This window comes from Lacerta agilis, chromosome 2 (assembly GCF_009819535.1).
Source record: "Lacerta agilis isolate rLacAgi1 chromosome 2, rLacAgi1.pri, whole genome shotgun sequence".
Lineage (NCBI taxonomy): Eukaryota > Metazoa > Chordata > Lepidosauria > Squamata > Lacertidae > Lacerta > Lacerta agilis.
The window spans coordinates 46,385,570-46,402,584 of NC_046313.1; the positions used below are offsets into that span (position 1 = coordinate 46,385,570).

At 40.3% G+C, this 17,015-nt stretch overlaps 1 protein-coding gene across 4 annotated transcripts in view; it reads left to right on the plus strand.

The window, feature by feature from the left end:
• KCNIP1 (potassium voltage-gated channel interacting protein 1) overlaps positions 1-17,015 on the plus strand; it is a 307,522-nt gene that overhangs the window by 188,574 nt on the left and 101,933 nt on the right. The window lies entirely within an intron of this gene.

Below are 17,015 nucleotides of genomic sequence, written 5' to 3' on the forward strand. Positions count from 1 at the left end.
TGCATTGCAATTAACTTAACTGGTTTATGCAAATAGTACGGTATTTTCAAAATATTTGGGCATACTTGACGGTCTCATTATGCCTTGCCTTGTAAAAGAAATGTTCAGTTTTGTGGTGGTAGGGATTGCTTGCCTATGGCTTGAAATGGAGAGAGCAAGCTGTGTTCTTTGCACTGGTTTAAAGACATTAGCAGGATGTTAGTGAGGAGAGGAAATTAGTCCAAGCCTGGTTTTAATGGGTTTTTCTTTTTATAATTCTACACACATGCTAAACTTGAGCAGCCCAAAAGGGATAATATAGAAAGAGTGACTTGAAAATGTGCTTGCCATGTTTTGCAGTATTCCATAGATTACAATTCATTTGCAAACAAAATGGTTCTCTTTCTCATGTTTAGTTCCTCTATATCCTGCATTTTGTCTGTTGATGTGGCTCATGGGGCAATGTCTGGCCATGGCTCACATCTACTTTCCTGTGCTTAGGGCTTGTTACCCTTGCATTAGCCACAGTGTTTATATCTCCAATGCTAGTATTATCCAGAATTTGTTTTTTGTTTTTAATGCTGTACAATCATTTTGAGAAACTGCCAGTGCCATCTGCTTAGTTATTTCTAATAATGTTGTAGAGTATTCCAGGCTAGATGTTATCTTAGAGTAAAAATTAGCCATGAATCCCCAATTCAATTTAAGAAGAGAAATTGGCATTTAATTATTATTTACTCATCACACAGGTCAGTGATATTCACTGTTTCACTGCAAAGTCCCAGGGTGGAAGGCGAGGGAAGGGTTAGGGTATTGGCACGGCAATTAGGCCAAGTACCATTAATGGAGTTTATGTATAAAATACCAGTTGACATGATGCATTTCAGACCAAGAGAGAGCACAGAAATATCACCCAGATGAGTTATGCATTGGCTCAAGCAAAACTCACCACTTAAATGCAAAATAGTTTCTCTGAATTTCAGGATCCAGTTTGGAGATGTAAATTTCCAGAGGCAAACTCCTTTGGAATATAATGGTCCAAACTCCTCCCTGTCCAGTTCCCTGCTTCTGATGTATTTGAGTAGTCTCCAAGTGAATTACATTTAAAAACATAAACATGAATACATTATACCGTAAAAAAGAAGAAAAGTTAGATGTGACATTGTTGATATATTTAGCCCATGCATATATAATATTTTTTATATTATATAAATGGCAAGCATGGGGGAACACTACAACTTGTAGGGTGTTGTTGTTGTTTTTTAAAGAAAACCTTTTGTCATGCCCTGGTTTCAGTTGTTGTCTGGAAGTTTTCCACCCATTGCAAATGCCTAGTGCAGGGGGCCCTGATTTGGGCTGGGACTGCCATGGAGGGGCAGAAAGGATGAAACCTTCCATCCTCATATATATACCATAGTTTGGATCTGGCTCCCCCTTTACAAACATCAGCAATATAAAAATAAATTAATAAGGGAGTATAGACATGGATAATATCACATCCAGTTTGGCCCTTACTTCCCATCTGCTTGAACCACAGACAATGGGTCATCACTGTAATGTGCTGCCAGCTCACTCCTTGCCTTAGCTCCATTGATTTCCAGAATGTATGTTTAGGGTTGCAGCCTCAGGTGAACCCCTGTCCATGTAAATAAATTAACCTGATGTGTAAATAAAGCTTGTCTTCCAACCGATGGTATCACCTGTTGAAAATGGAGGACAAGGTGAATGATTTAACTGGGAAGAGTTGGAGGCTGGAAGCGTCACCTCCCGGAAACAGCTCGCTGCCCTCACTCGCCTCCGCCATGCCGCGCTGAAGCAGTGCCGCGTCCAGAGCCTCTGTCTGCCATGGCCACCATGGCACAAAGGGGCCAGCTGAGCCGGGAGGCGCCGTGTCCAGCCTCCGCCTCTTCCCCGCTGGTGGAGCCACCCTCCAGCTGCTGCCTGCCTCCTCCAGCCCTGCCAGCAGCGCCGTCCTCCCTAAAAAAACTTGGGAAATGGGTGGGGGGGCTGGAGGGAGCTTTGCACCATGGCGCCGGATATGCTTAAGACACCTCTGAACTGAGACAAAGTTTAATAGTCTCGTAAATAGAATTCCACTGGGGTGTGTGTGTGTGTGTGTCTATCTTCACCCTTAGACAGCTAAATGAGAACAATTGGTTCTCACATCACCTTTGCTGAGTCAGCAATGATCAGTTAACTTCCCTACCAGATAAATTCCCATCTATCTATACAGTTAAGGAGACAATCTGCCAAAGAAGTAGAAAAGTCCTTCTTGTGATTATCTCTGTGCAAATCCCTTTGGAATTTAAGTTGCCCACCCCCTTTTTACACTTGTTTAAACATGTGTGCTTCAGTTGTCATTTACTATCAGTAACAAGCATGCCAAGACAGTGCTTTCAGTACCTTTCAGCAACAAACCTTCAGGCATTAGAAATCTTGGAAAGGTACCACACTGGGGTGTGTGTGTGTGTGAACTGGGTGGTTTTCCATTGTGTTTCTGCCACTGTTCAACTTGTGGAAGGTGAGTGGGGAGCATTTTGCATCAGTGGAAGCTCCCACATCTTTCAGAACCTTGACTTCCCAGGGTTCTAAAATGGGAAGCCTCCACAAATACGAAACATCTCTTAGAGTTTTAATGACTGGTCTTTAGTGCAGAATTGTTGTTGTTGTTGTTGTTGTTCAGTCGTTCAGTCGTGTCTGACTCTTCGTGACCCCATGGACCAGAGCACGCCAGGCACACCTATCCTTCACTGCCTCTTGCAGTTTGGCCAAACTCATGTTAGTAGCTTCGAGAACACTGTCCAACCATCTCATCCTCTGCCGTCCCCTTCTCCTTGTGCCCTCCATCTTTCCCAACATCAGCGTATTTTCTAGGGAGTCTTCTCTTCTCATGAGGTGGCCAAAGTACTGGAGCCTCAACTTCAGGATCTGTCCTTCTAGTGAGCACTCAGGGCTGATTTCTTTGAGAATGGATAGGTTTGATCTTCTTGCAGTCCATGGGACTCTCAAGAGTCTCCTCCAGCACCATAATTCGAAAGCATCAATTCTTCGGCGATCAGTGCAGAATTAATCAGGGCTAATTCAGATTTCAGCATGTTAACAGGCTGTTTATTTAGTGGTTTTCCTGAATGTTGTCCTTCAAACTATTACCACTTTGTTCAAACCCACTCTTAGGGTGAGACAGGCTGATAGTGCATCTAAAATAAATTTAGAAAACAAATCTATACCATGTATTCCTTTCCTTTTGCCTGTTCTTATTGGCACTGCATAGGGAAACAGCCTTTTAAAGGAAACCACTTTCTTCACAGAACTGCAGTATAAATAATAAAAAGGAAAGAGCTGGAAAGGCTAAGAAGGAGTGATGAAGGGTTGAATCACCCTTGAAGTTTCTTTAAATGAAATGGTGATTTAATTGGAAAAAGTATCCCACTCCTTCTGAAAAACAAGATGAAAAGCACATCAGAGCAAAGGAGAGGATGAAGAGCACTGGGGCTGGAAAAGGGAATACAAACCTTGCAAAACTAATAAATAAATACACATGTAGCAGGCACCATATCATTCAATGGAAAGAAAAGGAAGGTAGTTTTCCATCCAAATGAGGTTGCTTTAAAAACTGTACCTGTTATTTCCATCCATGCTTCTGCTTTGCCAAAAAAAGTGACTGAATGTCCACAGCATTTATTCACAGTCTTGTTGTGAGTTGGGGGGCGGAGTGATAGGCTATAGAAAATAATAGAGTTGTAGAGATGGAAGGTAACCTGAGGATCATCTAGTCCAACCCCTTGCAATATTCCTGAGTCCTTTCGGTTTCCTGGATCCAGCAAGGATTCAAATTGCTGGAATGGCCTGCCACATTTCTTGGTAATGGCCCTCTAAGTATGAGCTGTTAAGATATCAAAGAAAGTGGCTCTGTGCCAGACAGAAAATGGGTGGGCCCCCTGTTGCTATAATGTGAACAGAGGGTTAAATTACACAGTGCTTGGTCTCATGTCTTGAGTAGCACACACACACACACACCACACCTGGATGTTCTGATATAATGGTGTCAAGTGCATTGAGTTACCATAGCAACACCAAAGAGGTTGAGTGTGTGACTTACTGAGTCATTCACCCTCCCATTGTCTCTAGGGCATTGTCTTCATTACATGATGGCCGTTTCCTGTCCTGTTTACTGTCAGGGTGTGACTCTGAATCTGTGAGAGGCGAAGAGGCTGTGGGCTTTACACAGCAGTGTTAGATAGCATGGTGATAGTTCCCACTGTCGCTCTTTCCTCTGTAGGCATGTGAGCTTTCTGTGACCAACTAAGCGAACCCCATATATTTCTGATATTCTCCACTGTGGCCTCTTTGTACTGGGTGGGTCATGCTCGCCACTGACATGGACAGTCAAGCTAAGTTTTAGATTTCTCATCAGTTCTAATAAAGATCAGTCCTATTAAAGAGTACAAATCCCAGAGCATTGTTGTCATGTTGACTTTTAATTATATTTTGAAAAGGGTACTTAAAAAACACAAAAAATCTTTGACTGGTCATGAAGTAATTAAATGGAACATGCTGAGAAACATTGTTAAAAGAAAATGGTTTATGGTCTGGGTACATTTATTGTAAATGTTTAAATGGAGAAAAATACATCAAAGTAGCAATCAGTGCTGTTAAAGGCAAGCAGACTCTTACCTTCTCTGGTGGTTTTTTTTCATTTCAACAGAATGATTTAATAAACTGCAGTAACTGAGTTTGCTGAAAGATTCTGTATGTTTCAGTTAGTTCCTAACTCCATCTTGTGAGCATTAAGTCTGCTGTCTTAATCGGAAGAGATTGGTTATGAAGTGTTAATTGATGTGTCAACACACTCTTAAGTGGCTATTTTGCTCAGCCTACATTGAGGGAAAGAAATAACAAGCTACTATCAAGCTCAGATATATATATGTGTATGTATGTATGTATGTATATATATATATGCATGCTGCTCACACCTGCCACCAACAGGAGCCTAATCCTCTTTATTACCTGCTTAATCCTTTTGTTGTCCCCAAAAGAAAAATGTCACATTGAGACAATGCTTTCATGAACCAGAAAATTGTAAACCCTAATGTCCAACCAGCACCACAAAGATAAAATATTTGCTTACTAATGGGTGTTAGCCAATGTAATAGCATGTGGCTAAGATTCTGCAAGCTATAATTGTACTTGAATAATGAAGGAATATCATTCCAGGGAGAGTTTGTGGAGCAGGGAATTAAGATAGACACAAGCCATATTCAGACATTCCAAATCCCTCATTCAACCAGAGAGAGCAGATACAGTGGTACCTCGGGTTAAGTACACTTCAGGTTAAGTACGCTCCAGGTTAAGAGCAGAAATCTTGCTCTGGCAGCGCAGCGGCAGCAGGAGGTCCCATTAGCTAAAGTGGTGCTTCAGGTTAAGTACGCTTCAGGTTAAGAACGGACCTCCGGAACGAATTAAGTACTTAACCCGAGGTACCACTGTATGTCTTAGTATGCCAACTCTGCCCCTTTTTACTGTCTGCCTCCTCCATCATGATTTGGAGGGACAACATCTGATGCAAGAAGCCTGTTCTACTCATGTAGAACAGCATCTGGAGAACCTGGAAAATTAGCATGGAAGTCTACATGAGTAGAAAAGATTTCTTGGGAAAAATGTTATTCCTCCAACTCTAGGTCCTCCCAGAGGTGGGTATATCAGGCCCACAACTAGCAGGGCCCCCAAACTCTGGACTTTCATTTTTTTAAAAGAAGTCTGTAGCCCTATTATAATTAAAGCTATGAAGCAATATGTACAGGTTTCCTTCTAAATAATTTTTGTGAACTGAGCCACACTGGTTGCTCCTGCTTTTACTGTAACTGTTTTTAGCCAATGGAAGTCAGAGCTGTGACTGATGAGACAGTTGTTTGTGCACTAGGCAATAGGAAACCTGGAGTCCTGAATAGTTGCTTCCCCCCCCCCCTTTAGTACATGTTTCCTACTTCTGCCTTATAATTTAGTCCTTGGAACCAGAATGTGCCCTTCCTTTTTTCCCTAGCAACAAGGATTTATCTGTTTCTCTGATGGATTCATCTGAGATGAGATACTGCCTAGAAGTTATTTTCTGCAAATAGTCCTACTCAGTAAGTGAAGGTAGGTTTTAAAGAACCACACCCCCATGGCAAATGCAAAATGTGAAAACCTTGCTTAAGAGGCTTAGGCACTTCTTGTGCTGGGCAGAAGCTAAATAATTCACTGTATAGTTAACTTATTGGGCTGGTGTTCTGCAACAGGTTCACTTGCCTTTCCACACTGGGAAATGGGTTTGTGTAAGGTGGTTTGCTCATAATAATCAGAGAAAGTGTCCCCCTGGAGAAAATTTTTCTGTTCAGATATTTTGTCAACTTACCAACTGTTTTCCAAATTCACTGTTCCTGATGATGCTAGGATGCAGTAATCTAGGGGTGGTAGATTCATCTTTGTTAGCCGGCATTGTATTTGATCATACGTTGATATATGAACAAGAGAAGAAAGCAAACCAGGCAGAACACTGTAGTTTTCAGGCTTGTCCTGTCCCCCGTCCCCTGCAAATCTCAGTTGCCTAAATGAAAAATGAAAATCATGTTTATTTAGCAGATGCAAAAACATGCCTTGGGGCAAATCATCAAATAGATCCTTAACCAGCATCACAGAAAAGTCAGTTGCTCCTATGCATAACTGTGGTTTGTCAACAAAACCTTTATTTCCCTGCAACAAGTTCTAATAACAAAAATTTTTATCGGAAGTCTATTGTAACCTCTTTTCATGGCTGTTCCTATGTTTGACAGCTTAATCATTGTTTGTAACTATTGCTGTTCTTTAGCAGGATAGAAACAGGTCATGCTTGCATTAAAGATGCACTTGAATCCCCTTAGCAAGTAACTTCTAAGAAAATATTTTATTGTTGAACTGTTGGAACAATACTTTATTTAAACCTTTAATATTTCAGCTTATGTAAAATGGAAAAAGCAATGCATGAAAATGAATATTGCTGCATTAAAATGTTTTTTGAGTCCCCCCCCCCTTAACAGTTTACTAGGTGAAATATATGAAATGGATGTTCTGCAGGCACATAAAATCATGGGTCATGGAGCTCGATTTTATGCACGTTATTAGGTATGCCTGGAATTAACATTAGCCTTTAACTATTGAAGAATGATGAGGTCTTGGAAGGTCAAAAGCCTAAGAACTGGCAGATAGAAATAGCTCACACAGAATGATAAACCTTGGTTTAATTTTACAAGCTGGCAGTGAGTCTCAGGAGTACCATCCCCTCCTTCCTCCAGTGAGAAGGAGACTGAAAACTTCCATTTTAAATTAACTACAGCTTAGCAGTACATTGAAGGGACGCAGGTGGCGCTGTGGGTTAAACCACAGAGCCTAGGGCTTGCCGATCAGATGGTCATGGTTTGAATCCCTGCGACGGGGTGAGCTCCTGTTGCTTTGTCCCAGCTCCTGCCCACCTAGCAGTTCGAAAGCACGTCAAAGTGCAAGTAGATAAATAGGTACCGCTCTGGCGGGAAGGTAAACGGTGTTTCCGTGCGCTGCTCTGGTTCACCAGAAGCGGCTTAGTCATGCTGGCCACATGACCTGGAAGCTGTACGCCGGCTCCCTCGGCCAGTAACGTGAGATGAGCGCCGCAACCCCAGAGTTGGACACAACTGGACCTAATGGTCAGGGGTCCCTTTACCTTTACCTTTAAGGGAGGAAAGGTTTGCCCTCCTCCCATCTGCTCTGAAAATGGTAGTTAGCAGCTGCCACACTCATCAGCTGCCAAATGACTTTTTTAAAAATGTGCACATTAAATGCAAAAAAGCACTTAACTTAGGGCAGCCCATGCTGACCGATTTCCCTTAGTAATAGCTCAAAATTGTTTAATTTCTATGTGATTTATCAAAAAAAGCTCAACAACTTTTTCGTCCTAACATCATGCTTAGTCTGACTCTCATTTTCTGATTCATAGATCAGAACAAGGGCAAAAGTTCCATAAGATTGTTTTATAATTGATTTCCAGGATTGTGATAAATTCACAATTAATTAGCAAAGTATTTGTCAAGCAATTATTTCCCAGTCAAACAATTTGGAATTGGGCTTTCTTTTCTGAAATAGCAATGAGTGGGAAAGACCAATATAGCAAATTTAATAACTTCCACTCAGGCACATTATAAAACTATTAAATGTCTCCTGTTCAGGTAATCATTGACATCTTGCCACTTTTTTCTTGTCTTTTTTACTGTCTATGGGCTAAGACATGAGGAAATATTTTTTTTTTTTGAAACTCTTAATGGATAGAACCCCCTTTTCCCTCAGTAATTACAGCTGATTAGAAAATTGCCTCTTCAAAGAACAGAAACCTCAAGCGTTATTAGTTATAAGAGATCTCTAGTTTCCAATTAACAAAAAAACAGACATGTTGCACATTTCTCATTGTATGCTTTTGTCGCTTATTATTCCCCTTTCTGGCAGTATTCTCAGAAGAACTAATTTGCCTGCCCTGTGAACAGGGAGAGGGGGAAAACAGTGCCATTATTTTAAAAGATGGAAAACTGGTATTTTGATGTTCAGCATGTTTGCTTGTCTACCTATTAATTCCTAATAGTTATCTAATTACTACTTTAAAGTATGATCTAAGTCAAAAGGAATGTATTTTTAGGCAACAGTCTAATGTGGGGATAACCAGCATCTGGGAGAGCCAGTAATTCTGGAGTGCCTGCTCCCACTGGCCATGAAAGGGTCTTAGTTTTCCTTTCGCTTTCTCTCTCTCTTGGCTTGTCTCGCATACTCTACACACACGCTACAGAGAGTAGGGGCTATTTATTAGTAAACTGAATAACGTCATAACATTATCAACAACCAATCACAACGCTGTATCTAGGTGAGTTTCTGGGCGGGAAACTCCTTACTGACCGTTACTGAGGCTGTTTTTGGCGAGCTTTGCCTTAAGCGCGGAGGGATCCAGGCAGCAAACCTCTGCTGGATTCGTTTGCCTTCTGCGCATAGCGTGGAAGGTTACCTATACTGTGGCAAAATGCAAGAGTCCACAAAACGTATTTCCACAGTCTAAGAGAGGTCTTTTGTCAGAAATAGATTACTTTTTATGAGGAAAAGCAACACAGTATTGGTACACCCATGCTAGAGAGTGATGGCAGGACATGTGGCTCCTCTGGTCTGCATAAATAGGGCTGCCATACGTCTGGAATTTCCAGGACATGCTGGAATGCTGTAGCTGCAAGCAGTGTCTGGGCTGAAAATTGGCGAAATGTCTGGGAAAATCCGGACATATGGCAGCCCATGGCAGCAGTGTGGTTTTTGCCAATTTCCAAAATGTCCAATTTCTTTGCGATTTTGCAAAAGAAGCCCAACAACTCAGAGCAAAGAAAGCTCAACAGCTTTTCTGTTTGGATTTTCACTTTTTGCAACATGGCAAACCTAGCATATAACTTTTTTGTAAATCACTTTGAGGCGTTTTGCAACCAAGTAGTATATAAATTTTTATGAAATACATACATACATACATACATACATACATAAACATGCAAGAAGCTTCAATAATGGATAGGGCATGATATTATTTTTTCATGCCAGTACAGTGCAGAGATGTTTCCATATGTAAGCAAAATTACATTGCTGTTAATCTCACTTGTCTGTGTTATCACAGAAATTCCACTTGTGAAAAGCAGGACTGTTGGGTTTGTTCAGTGTTCAGAACCATGTTTATCCTTGCCATCAATTGCTTTAAAAGTGGGGAGGGGGGAGAGAGAAAGGATAAAATGAAGTTCAAAATTAGGAAGAAGAACAGCACAAACCCTATTCTAATCCCCTCTTCAAATCTCTCCTCAACTGTGAATTGACCAGGAGAGCAATCCAAGCCGGCTTTGCACCATGCTACATGTGGTTGGTTGGTTTCACTTAGATGAAAACAGCAACACCCAGAAAACAAAGACCCAGGTTTCTGTGTCTAAAAGGAAATATATTGATCAATAACTATTTGCTTTATTTTGCAAGCCAATTCTACAGGACATTTTGACTGAGAAACATTCTCACATGTCATAGTTTGTGCTTTTAGATAGTCGCACTTACTGAGAGACAAAAGCCACAGATGCTTGTTCTGTGAGTCAGTCCTTTATCTACTTCAGTTGTGCTTCCTTCTGTTCATTTGCTACAAGGCATCTTAGAAACAAAACCTGGAAATGTGTGTTTATTTTTCCGAGGCTCACATGCAGTTTGCATTTTATGATGATGATGATGATGATTATTATTATTATTAAATGATAAAGGTTATATGTGGATATTTCCCCGCTATTTCCTAAGATGAACTTTACTTCTGAATGCACTGCTTAAAACCAAACCTGTTGTCCAGAGACTTCAGTGTCAAAAAGTAATCCAAGAAATACTATTCAATTACTTTTATTGGTTGTATCCAATGGTTGCCCCTGGAAAGCAGCTTGTAAAACTCATTTTAATAACAACAATAAGAATAAGAATCCCCAGCAAATTCAGGCAGGGCTATGAGAGAACCCTGTCTGAAATCCTGGAGTCACTGCTAGTTAGGCAGTTCTGAGCTAGGTAGACCAATGATCTGACTCAGTCAGATCATAAAGCACCTACTGGGTACCGATGTTGTTATTGCCCACCCTGAGAAATTTTCAGTAATATACAGGGGTGTTTCACTTGCACTAGCCTCTGCAGGGACATTATGGGCAGAAAACAAATGCAGGTGTTTATGATCAGAGCTCTAATAATGAGTGTGACTAATAGATTTAAGCCAACTATAAATTACTCTTATGCTTAATTCTCAGATTAATACATGGCAAATAGGTCCCTTAGGCGATTTCAAAATCCCTGAATGAATGATTTAATGAAGGCTTTGGGGTTATTTTTAATAACAGCCTTTTCTCCCCTGTGGTGGCTCATTGCCCCTGCTCCTCCCTCTCTCAGTTAAGCTTAGCTGCTAATAATCAGAGATAAACATTAGAGGGAGGAAGAGGCAGGTAGTGATGCCTGTTTGCTGTGGGCTTCTGAAGGAGTTTCTGAATAGCCAAAGCATCAGTCTCACACATGACTATTTTCAACATGGTGAGTGTAATGTGCAGCCAGGCCCTGAATGTGAGTCTGCCAGGGAGTCCTATGTTTGTCATTTTCAGTTCCACGATGGAGAAAAAGAAGGTGTACTAAAATGTACCAAACTGGCTTGTTTATAGAAATGGCTTCATCCATAACATGTCATGATTTGAGCCTGAGAAGATTCACCTTGCTTTTCCTTCCAGTGGCATGGAAGCACTACAAAAAGACTGGGGGGTCAGTTCTGTGTTTCATAGACGCATATACATTAAGATGCTATGAACAACAAACAGTTACACAACAATTGGAATGTACCACAATATGACATTGGAATCTAAAATGTAATGAAAGATGCATCCTAGTGCACGGTTCTGAACAGAGGTTTCCTGGAAAGTAGCTAATGGTGCAGTAATACAGACTGAATTCAACACAGAAGTTATATAAAGAGGATTGTAGTATTAGAAGACAGATTGTGTTGGCAGTATTTCTGGCATAATGGTTAGGGATTCCTGGGGCAGAGAGTATTAGGAAAAAGGAGTTTTGTGTTCAGATTTTGTGAGGAGGGAATGAAGGAGCTTTGGCTGAGTGTCTGTGTACTGAATACCATTTCTTACTATTTTTTGAATACGTTGTTGTGATTTTGCAGTTAAAGCATACAGTTTCAGAGTGAAAGCAGTGGTTCAGTTCCAGATTGCATCAATCAGCCTGGGGACAAGACAATCTGGAACGATGTAAATGAAAAGAACAGCTTTTGGCTGACGCAATGCTGCAAAGATATTCACTTCTGGATAGATTTGCTTATCTATATTATCTATAGTTTTTGTTAATCTGTTTTTTTTATAGAGGAGAGTTTTTAGATTCTATAAACTTCACTACCACAATTTTTCAGAGATGCTTTTTTTCACTTTAGGAAATTGAGGATTGATGATAACTTCAGTAGTAATAACACGAGGCAGGTGTGGCAGAGGATTCAGCATATTACCAACTACAAACCAAACCTTGGTGCTGTCGACAGTGACCCATCGCTGGCAAAGGAGCTTAATCTCTTCTTTGCTTGCTTTGAGAGGGAGCCACCGGAGACGGCTGTATTACAACCACCAGCCCATAGTGGCCCCTCATTCACTGTAGAGGAGCATGAGGTGAGACAGGTTTTGAGGATGGTCATAATGGGCATAATGGGGCAGGGTGCGCTTATATGCACTCCACTGATGCGTACGGGTGTCGGAAATGGAACCCCCTTGTGAAATGGTTATTGACTGTACCAAAAATGCCCCCAAAGTAGAAACTGGTGGCACTTCTACAGCCCCAAGCAGAGCTGCTACTGCAGGCAGTTTAATGGGGCAGCAGTGTTTGCCTGACCTCAGATATGAGCCCTAATGTGAAATTCATTGGCTTTCCAGATGGCACATTCTTTCCAATATTCAATTGGCAATGAATTGCCTTTACAACTGCATACAAATTTTGTTGGTTATCTCAGATTTTCCCACTACTAAAAAGAAAGTATGGGAGAACCTTTCAGGAAAAACTGGGGTGTTTGCTGGCTGCTTGCAAACACAATTCCACTGCCTTTCATTGTTTTCAGGGATATTTGTACAATGTTTATTAGCTAAACAAAGTGAGCATTTGAATCTTAAAACTGAAGGAAGAACCTTTCTTTTTTGCCATTACAGTACTTTATGCTATTATTTCTGAGTAATCTTCAGTGTCAGATTTTATTTTATTTTTTACATTGTTTGCACTATTTGTCTGGATCAGTCTGTAAGTTTCAACCAACTACTAGTTTGTGGTTAAAGTAGAGTCCAAACCCAACAGAGGATCTTTACTCTTAAAGAACTGGAAATAGGGATTGACATGGATACATGGAGGGTTAGTTTTATGCCACTAGAGTGAGAATCTGATTTCAATATCAATATAAATGGTCATTATGTCAGCAGAATTAGCACTTCCAGCTTAATACAGTTACTCTGGATTTAAACCAGGGCAAATGAGATCAGAATGTGGTTCTATGTAGATAAGAGCTTTGTAAAACTGCTTTAGATAATGCTTTAATATTTGAGCAGCTGTCTGAAGAGGGGTTAAGCAGCCAAATTTAGATAATATTGGGTCTTTTCGAGGGACATTCAAATACAACTATGTTTTTTTCCTGGCTGAAGGAAAATATGCATTTATCAAAATAAACTGTGGAAATAGGGCTATCCTTAGGGTTTGCAAGTTCTGTTCAAAGAAGAAGAAAGGTAGTAGTAAAGCCAGAGTTAATTTAAGATCTAAGCCTGGTGTCTCATTTATTTGAGATGAGTGAACCAAAAATCACACAAACTGAGATTGAGAAATCAGATTAGAGTGTTACCATCAACTCCTTGGTGCTGGCTGGAGGTTTTGTGGACAGACAACCTGTTGAGCATGCAACAGCTAAAAATTGTGAGCAATAGTTCTGTTATGTATTGAAGTTCTCACCCTAGGCCACTAGGGGTGTGTATATATAGTTCATTCTGCTGCAGTTCTCACTCAGGTCCGCACATGCAAATGAGGGATTGAAAGTGATGTTCAGGGATTGGGTAACTACAGAAAGTTGTCACTGTTGCTTGTAGCTGAGTTCTATATAAGCAGGCTGCTGAGCCCTTCAGTTCAGTTCTGTTCCAGCCTGAGAATAAAGAGAGCTGCTTGGAGAATCACTGTGTCGTCTGCTATGTCCACCCACTATTTAATAAATTCCACATCTGGTTTTCATCATAGCCCTGGACACTTGATGAGAAAATGCAAAGGAGTGGGATCTAAGGAAGGTTCTGTAGGTTTGAGGGATGTCTCTAAGGCTGCCTTAGGATGAGTTCGCTAAAGACAGACCTAGTACAGTCACAAAAAGCCATCATGTCAGCCCAGCATCACAATTTGCGTGACAGATGGCATACCTGTAAAATGAACACTAGACTAGCTTCTGAGTTGCTCCTCTTATTGTGCATCAGGTGAGCTACCTGTCTCTTAGGTGACACACTGTATCTTTATTTGTACAGTGGTACCTTGGTTTTCGAGCATCTCGGAAGCCGAATGTTTCAGTTTTCAAACGCCGAAAACCCAGAAGTAATTGCTTCCGTTTTGAAACGCCCCTCAGAAGTTGGAAGGCTTCTGCTGCCTGTTTTTAAATTTTTCCAATTGAACTTGCAGCCAGCCCTTTGTGCCTTAGTTTCCAAACATTTCGGAAGTTGAACGCTCTTCCAGAATGGATTACGTTCGAGAACTGAGGTACCACTGTATGTCCATGTATTATTCAACTTTTCAGAACTAAAATTGACAAATTTATAAAAGACAGTTGCAAAACTGATATGTAGATTAGAGGTAGGAGTTCTGTGAAATCACAGGAAGTAGCTAATAGGTGTACTCCATAGTCAGCATTAGTATCCACCTTTCATCTTAATAGTCCAAGGCTGGTTTTGCACACTCTGGTGATCCACTCTCAAAGTTGCATAAATGTTCTTTAAAAAAAGAAGAAGAGCAGCTCATCCGAGATTTTTTTTTTGGGGGGGGGAATATGAGGATTTATTTACAGAAAAGTGAAGATACTATCAGTCTACCTCTGTCATGTTTAAATGTTTGTTTTGTCTTTATTCTTACACAGTACCGGTAATTCTTCCTACATTGTTTGCATGGTGAAACTATTGATCAAGTACACTTGCAAATATAGGCTACCCTCATTTTCCAGACACAGACAGTGGCACTGGGGATAATTGTGCATTAAACTGCAGTAAAGTTGAATTCTAAAATGTGCTTCAAATGTTGTGGAAATTTGAGAATATACATCTGTGTACTGTATATTTTCCACAATGCGTGAAACCTTTATGCATCTTTTTAAAATGTGCACTCTTTAGATATGCATGTGTCAGAGTCACCCTTGAATAGCCTGGAACAGGGCCCTGCTAGAGTTGATAGATGTTGTAGTCCACAACACCAGGGTGATAAAAGTTGCTGTAGAATGCACAGGCAGTCTAAAATAACACTCCACATCAATATGGTGTACAGATGTGCCCCTCACATTAGAGTAACAGCCCTAAAGTCAAACATGCAGTGGTTCCTCTGTATGTCCACTTAGAAGTAAGGACCACTAATTTCAGATTTAGTGTAAGAGTACAGATTTAACCTGACAAATTCACAAAACTTTGAAATGCCTCAGATGCTCACCTCCCCACCCCCTCCTCAGATCCTCTTGCTGTTTTCTAGATATGCTTTATGTGATTTGAATGCTATGGAATAGCTTCAAAGCCATTTATACCATTGTTTTGCTAAATAAAATGCTTGATACAAGCTTAACTTGCATCTTGATAACAGTTTCATGAGGGAGTCCAGCTTATTAGCAGCCTTGAACAAATGTGGAGCTGAGTCTGATAAGCATTTTTGAAAACCACCTCATTAACTACTGCTTGATAAGAGGATAACGACACAGTAAACAACTTTGCATTTGCAAAACTCCATGAGTGGAGGAGGCATAGGCCTTATTATTTGGTATCGCTCTGTGATCATAGGCTGAAATATGCTTTTACAGTCCATGGGTGTTTTATATTAGCTAAATAACATTAGCTATGAAATTTTTGATGTATTTGTAAATCAGAAGAAGTGGAATACTTTTGCTCCATTATTTACTGTTTGTGAATTATATTAACAATTTGTTAATATATATTAACTGTTTGTTAACAATTTTTCAGCTGAATATTGATAAACCTATTGGCATTTTGATTAGCATTTTTCTAAAAAGACGAACAAAAATATATTACAAGACCTGTTTCTAAGCTGCAAAGAGGAAGCAATGTAAACCATTTTTTTAAAAAATTGTGCATAGGATCACCTTGTTTGATTCCTTTTTTATTGTGCAGTTTTAATTAACAAAGGGTATAAGTGTAGTGTGCAAAGCCCATGCGTGCTGCTGTTTATCACAATGGCCATGTTAGCTAGTCAATAAAGCCATTCATTCATACAGTTTTATGAAAGTCTATTTATCTTTAACAGCCTGTTGCAGTCCACTGAAGACTATACAATACACCAAAGGTGAAAGATAACGCTACATGGGGACATTATGTTCAGTTATTTTCATTTTTGTATGGAAGTGTGTACTTGTAATATATCAGATCATCTGCAATTTATTATAGGGGTTCCACTTGTCTTTTCTATTAGTTCATTATTCAACTTACCCTTTTCTTGACTTTTTGCTATTTTCCATCATACTGTTTTGCTGAAAACACAGGCTTGAATCCTAACTAGGCATCTATGAACTGAAAGGCTTCTTCCATTTAAAGATGAACCAAAATTGAATGGAGAACCCCAAACCATAGGGGGGACAATGCCCACAGATTTCCCCCTTCCCACTGCAATGCTGAGCGCTGCCTTTCATGCTCATCTAAAGGGCCCTACCAGTGCATTTCCCCCCCCCCTAGGGAGGCACAAGGCTGTCTTGTGGGAAGAGGCAGAAAGTGTATGTCAGTCATCTCACTGGCAGGAACTCTGCTTAAAGGACAATCCCACCCTCAGAAACCTAGTTAGGATATAAACTATATTCTATTGTATTGCAGAAAGGAGGTGTGCCCCTGCTTTAGCATAAGAAAAAGCCAGCATTCTTTGTATTTTATTTTTCAGTTCAATAGAGCTACGGAATGAAGAGCTTTGTGTCAGCATCACTTCTTAAGAAATAATATTTTGACTTGGGCAAAATCATAATTGTAGTGTCTGTTTTGAATGCCTCTGTTGGATGTTTGCATTGCTTAATAAGCAGAGGCTAATCTGGATGTCTAAGTGATTAATTTACAAGCAGCCATAAAGCAAAAAGTGATGAAATAAAGAACTAGGGAGGGAGGAAAACTATGCATTCAAAAGCATGAGCATGAGGTTAGATGGGACATATTGGATAGGTACCACTTAGGACCCTCATAAAATGTCACTTGTTAATTTCAGGATCTCAGATCAGAGCAGGTCGG